This window comes from Lithobates pipiens, unplaced genomic scaffold (genome assembly GCF_037356315.1).
Source record: "Lithobates pipiens isolate NorthernLeopardFrog02 unplaced genomic scaffold, aLitPip1_a1.2 Scaffold_131, whole genome shotgun sequence".
In the NCBI taxonomy this organism is placed as follows: Eukaryota; Metazoa; Chordata; class Amphibia; order Anura; family Ranidae; genus Lithobates; species Lithobates pipiens.
In genome coordinates this window covers 151015-157014 of record NW_027507720.1, presented here as the reverse complement: position 1 = coordinate 157014, position 6000 = coordinate 151015, and the positions used below count along the sequence as shown (strand labels likewise).

Sequence of the window (6000 nt, the reverse complement as noted above, 5' to 3'; positions counted from 1 at the left end):
TGGCTAAATCCAGAACAGAACACGCTGCCTCGTATATCCCTTAATGAGCTCTCCATGCAACGAGCGGAGTCCCTGGAGCACGTGGATGAGAGTCAGCTGTGCGAGGTGGCCGAGGACAAAGGTGACAACAGTGAGGAGGAGGAGGAGAAGATGTCCCGGAGATGAACATCTTCGAATCTTGGCCAGATGGGGAAGCCCACAGGGAAGAGGCTGCGCTTTATGGGCCAAAACATACTTTAGTAATCAGGTGTGTTGCGGTAAACGTGTGTTAATGCGTCGTTGTTGTGGTGACATTCAGCTTGATGCCACAATGTGGCAAGGGAAACTTCTGTTGTCCAGACGCAGCACAATGCAAGGGAATGGGGGTTGCATTGGGGAGAACTGCTGCGTGCTCTGGCAATACGCTACCCCTAATGCAATGGGCATTAACGCATGACGCAACGACCCATAATGCAACGAGCATTAACGCAACGCACAGAAACGGGGACGTGTGAATGAGACTCAAATCTAAATGATTTTTTTATCATAAATATTTCTATAAGACCCCTTTCACACTGGGGCGTTTTTCAGGCGCTTTAGCGTTAAAAAAAGCGTCTGTAAAGCTCTTAAAAGAAGCCTCCATCTGCAGTCCCAATGTGAAAGCCCAAGTGCTTTAATAGCTCTTTCACAATGTCAGCGCCCGAAAAACGCTCGTAAAGCGCCGCTTAAACTAGCAGCGCTTTACCAGCGTTTTTCGAACGTTATTGGGGCGCTTTTAACCCCTGCTAGTGGCCAAATAAAGGGTTAAAAGCGCCCACAAAACGCTGCTGCCAATAGCGTTTTTCAGGCGTTTTACAGGCGCTTCCCATTGATTTCAATGGGAAGAGGCGCTTTAGGATCGTTGTATTCACCGCTCCAAAAGCGCTGCAAAGAAGCTGCTTGCAGGACTTTTTTTGACGCCCTGCCAGCGCAGCGCCTCAGTGTGAAAGCACTCGGGCTTTTACATTGGGATTGCAGTTACGGCTTCTTTCAGGTGCTTTTTTTAACGCTAAAGCGCATGAAAAACACCTGAAGAAAAACGCCCCAGTGTGAAAGGGGTATAAATAATAATCTTGCTATAAATATTATTTGTAACAATGGCCACAGTTAAAGCGGCACAAGCTGCATTTTAGGGCTTTACTGCAACTATGGTGTATACAGCAATTCATTACTATGGGCGTGGCGCAGAAACACGCACCCCAAATTACACTGTGTGCCCGAGGCCTTGGGCTCGGTTTGCACTGCTGCGACCTGAAAGCGGTGTGACTTTTATGGTGCGCCTTTGCCGGGTGACTTGCGTACTACTTTAATGCGACTTTTGGGAATGGGTAATCTTCCTTTTAATGTTGGTTCCAAATCTCATCATTATAGCTTTGGAGGGGACTTCCATTGGCGCAGGTCGGGTAGAAGTCGCCTTGAAGTAGTACAGGAACCTTTTGGAAAGTTGGAGTGACTTCAGTAGTGCCAATAAGATTACTCGCATGGGGTTTTTACATGTCTTGCGACTTTAGGGGATCTCACAAGTCAGATCCCAAGTCGCAGCAGTGCGAACCGAGACTTGGGCTGCATTTGCACCTGGGTGTTTTTTGTCATTCCAAATCGCATCAATATAGATAAGGTTTCGGCTTGGAGGCGACTTTCATTAAAGGCTATGGGCACAAGTCGGATAGAAGTCCCCTTGAAGTAGTACCCTTTTGGAAAGTCGCAGCGACTTCAGTAGTGCTAATACGATGGCTCTCATTAATTAACATGGGGTTTGCCAAGTCGCAGCAGTGTAACCCAAGACTTAGGCTGCATTCACACCTGGGCATTTTGAATCGCGGATTTGAAACTCCCAGGTGTGAATGCATCCTAAGGCTCGGTTCACACTGCTGCGACTTGGGATCCGAGTTGTGAGATCCCCAAGTCACATGACGTGAAATCCCATGAGAGTTGTCTTATTAGCACTACTGAAGTCGGAGCAATTTTTTATTTTTTGGAGGGGGTTCCTGTTCTACTTCAAAGTGATTTCTATCTGACTTGTGCCCATAGACTTTAATGGATGTCGCCTCCAAGCCGAATCTTCATCTGTATTGATGTGATTTGGAATGGCAAAACGCACATTTCTGATGCCATTCATTTGAATGACACCTAAAAAAAAAACTGTTGCGCGGCAAACCGCATCGCATGATGCAAATTATCCAAAAAAAAATAACAAATCTCCTGAACAAGCTTCATGTGATGCGTTTTGCAACGAGATTTATTGCGTGACGATCGCGGCTTAACCACACAGGGTTTTTTTTTTTGTTTTGTTTTTTTGTCATTCAAATGAATGACGTGAAATGTGTGTTATGTGATTTGTCATTCACACCTTTTGAAATTGCAGACAGAATCGCGGTAAATATGCCTGTGATTCAAAGCGCTGTGTTAGGAATCCACAAAGTGAATGTCTTTTACTGAGATCCAAGGATTTCCTCCTTCCTGTAACCGGTGCTATATAGAGATCTTTTGTTTTAGATTTTTGTCTCTTCTTCTTTCTTTCTTTCTTTTCTTTTTTTTTTTTTTTTTTTTTTTTTTTTTTTTTTTAAACCTTTTCCAAATGTATTTCTTATCTCAAAGGAAAAAAAAGTAACCTTTTTCGGATCTGTCTGTCGCTACATTTTATCCAACATTGACAATAGAAGGTACTGACAATTTCTCAGCATTTTTCATACAGAATATGAAGGATTTATTGGTTTCAGATCTGGAGAGGGAGAGGGAGAGAGGGGGGGCTGGGTGACAAGGAGAGAGGGTTGGGGGGAGGACAAGGGGAGGGAGGACAAGGGGAGGGAGGGAGAGAGAGGGGAGGGGGTTGGGGGAGGACGAGGGGAGAGAGGGGGGGTTGGGGGGAGGGAGGACGAGGGGAGGGAGAGGGGGGGAGGGGGTTGGGGGGGGGGGGAGAGAGAGGGGAGGGGGTTTGGGGGGAGGACGAGGAGAGGGGAGGACGAGGAGAGGGGAGGGGGGGTTGGGGGAGGAGAGGCTGACCTGGGCGTAATGGTTTAGTGTAGGGATGAAGGCGCCTTCCTCCTTCTGTTACAAAGTATCTAAATCTGCTAGTCTGTCTAACACTCCCCTACTCCCTAGACTGACATTGCTGCTGTCCAAAGGTGCCCCCATGCTCCTTCCTCCAGAGTGGGGGGGGGAGGGGGGCGGCGACGCTCCTAATACACGAACGAAGGCAGCCGCCACATCTACTGACTGGTAAGCTGCAAATATATGATGAGTTTGGGTTTGAGTTTAATACCACTTTGAGTGCTGCATGTTCTGTAATGTGCATTACTTCCAGAGGGGGATTGCCATGGTATGGAAAGACCAATGCCCCAGGTCCCCCCCCCCCCCCCCCTTTAAAAAAAAAAAAAAAAAATATATATATATATAGTAATATGATGGGTGGGTTGTTGCAAAATGAAAGTTTTGGGGATATTTTACTTTTTTTTTTAATCTGTTGAAGATCAATAAAGAAAACTGTATAAATTATATTTTGTGAAGATGAATTTACTGATATTTATAGGTCTCAATATTAAAATTCTGCAATATTTGCCAATTTTTACTAGTAATTTGTTATCCTATAAATGTGCTTCTCAATAAATACTAAACTCTGTATTGAGGTATAAAGTCTGTTTTTATTGTTTTACCTGGAGCCCAGCCAATGGGGTTCCTGGAGATAATCCATATTTATATCTCATATATTTACAAAAATGTGAGGGGTGTACTTACTTTTCTCAATTACTGTGTGTATGTATATAAAAATAAAATTATATATATGTGTGTGTATAATAAATAAAAAAAGAAATAAATATATATATATATATATATATATAATTTTTTTTTTTTTTTTTTTTTTGTGTGTGTGTGTGCAGGTCTGGTCTGTGTGTGTAAAAAAATTTTTATATATATATTTATTAGACACATATTCCTGCCTACACACATAAAAAAATTTAATTATTTTAAATTTATTTTATTATTATTTATTATACCTCATGGCAAAGAACTCTCTGAAGATAAGAATTGTCGCTCTACATAAAGATGGCCTAGGCTATAAAAAGATTGCCAAGACCCTGAAACTGAGCTGCAGCACGGTGGCCAAGACCATGCAGCGGTATAACAGGACAGGTTCCACTCAGAACAGGCCTCGCCATGGTCCACCAAAGGAGTTGAGGTCACGTGCTTAGCGTCATATCCAGAGGTTGTCTTTGAGAAATAGATGTGAGTGCTGCCAGCATTGCTGCAGAGGTTGTAGGGGTGGGGGGGTCAGCCTCTCGGTGCTCAGACCATACGCCGCACACTGCATCAAATTGGTCTGCATGTCTGTCGTCCAAGAAGGAAGACCAGAAACAGTTTGCTGAAGACAAGCAGACTAAGAACATGGATTGCTGGAACCACGTCCTGTGGTCTGATGAGACCAAGATAAACTTATTTGGTTCAGATGGTGACAAGTGTGTGTGTGGGGCAACCAGGTGAGGAGTACAAAGACAAGTGTGTCTTGTCTACAGTCAAGCATGGTGGTGGGAGTGTCATGGTCTGGGGCTGCATGAGTGCTGCCGGCACTGGGGGGCTACAGATCATTGAGGGAACCATGAATGCCAACATGTACATGCAGAGCATGATCCCCTCCCTTCAGAGATTGGGCCGCAGGGCAGTATTCCAACATGATAACCACCCCAAACACACCTCCAAGACCACCACTGCCTTAACCTCTAGAGCAGGGGTCTCAAACTGGCGGCCCTCCAGCTGTTGGGAAACTAGAAGTCCCATCATGCCTCTGCCTGTGGGAGTCATGCTTGTAACTGTCAGCCTTGCAATGCCTCATGGGACTTGTAGTTTCGCAACAGCTGGAGGGCCGCCAGTTTGAGACCCCTGCTCTAGATATTCGCGCTATAGCCGAATGACATCAACAGCCCGGACCTGCATTGACGGGAGGACATCTATTGACATCATCCCGTGCACGAGCGGCCTGCACTCCTCCTGAAGGGCACGTGCGTGCTCTGTGATCAGCGTAGGGGTGGGGGGGTCAGCCTGTCGGTGCTCAGATCATTCGCCGCACACTGCATCAAATTTGTCTGCATGGTTGTCATCCCAGAAGGAAGACTCCTCTAAAGATGATGCACAAGAAAGCCAGCAAACAGTTTGCTGAAGACAAGCAGACTAAGGACATGGATTGTTGGAACCATGTCCTGTGCTCTGATGAGACCAAGATAAACTTATTTGGTGTCAGATGGTGACAAGAGTGTGTGGGGGCAACCAGCTGAGGAGGACAAAGACAAGTGTGTCTTGTCTACAGTCAGGCATGGTGGTGGGAGTGTGATGGTCTGGGGCTGCATGAGTGCTGCCGGCACTGGGGGGCTACAGATCATTGAGGGAACCATGAATGCCAACATGTACTGTGACATACTGAAGCAGAGCATGATCTCCTCCCTTCAGAGACTGGGCCGCAGGGCAGTATTCCAACATGATAACCACCCCAAACACACCTCCAAGACCACCACTGCCTTGCTAAAGAAGCTGAGGGTAAAGGTGATGGACTGGCCAAGCAGGTCTCCAGACCTAAACCCTATTGATCATCTGTGGGACATCTTCAGACGGAAGGTGGAGGAGCGCAAGGTCTCTAACACCCACCAGCTCCGTGATGTCGTCATGGAGGAGGGGAAGAGGACTCCAGTGACAACCTGTGAAGCTCTGGTGACCTCCATGCCCAAGAGGGTTAAGGCAGTGCTGGAAAATAATGGTGGCCATACAAAATATTGACACTTTGGGCCTAATTTGGAGATTTTCACTTAGGGGTGTACTGACTTTTGTTGCCAGCGGTTTAGACATTAATGGCTGTGTGTTGAGTTATTTTGAGGGGACAGCAAATTTACACTGTTATACAAGCTGTACACTCACTACTTTACATTGTAGACAAGTGTCATTTCTTCAGTGTTGTCACATGAAAAGATTTACACATACTGTATATATCTAATATAT

At 45.7% G+C, this 6000-nt stretch overlaps 1 pseudogene; it reads left to right on the top strand.

Moving 5' to 3' along the window:
- LOC143981280 (START domain-containing protein 10 pseudogene) lies at positions 1 to 2759 on the top strand (annotated as a pseudogene).
- Positions 2760 to 6000: the final 3241 nt, after the last annotated feature.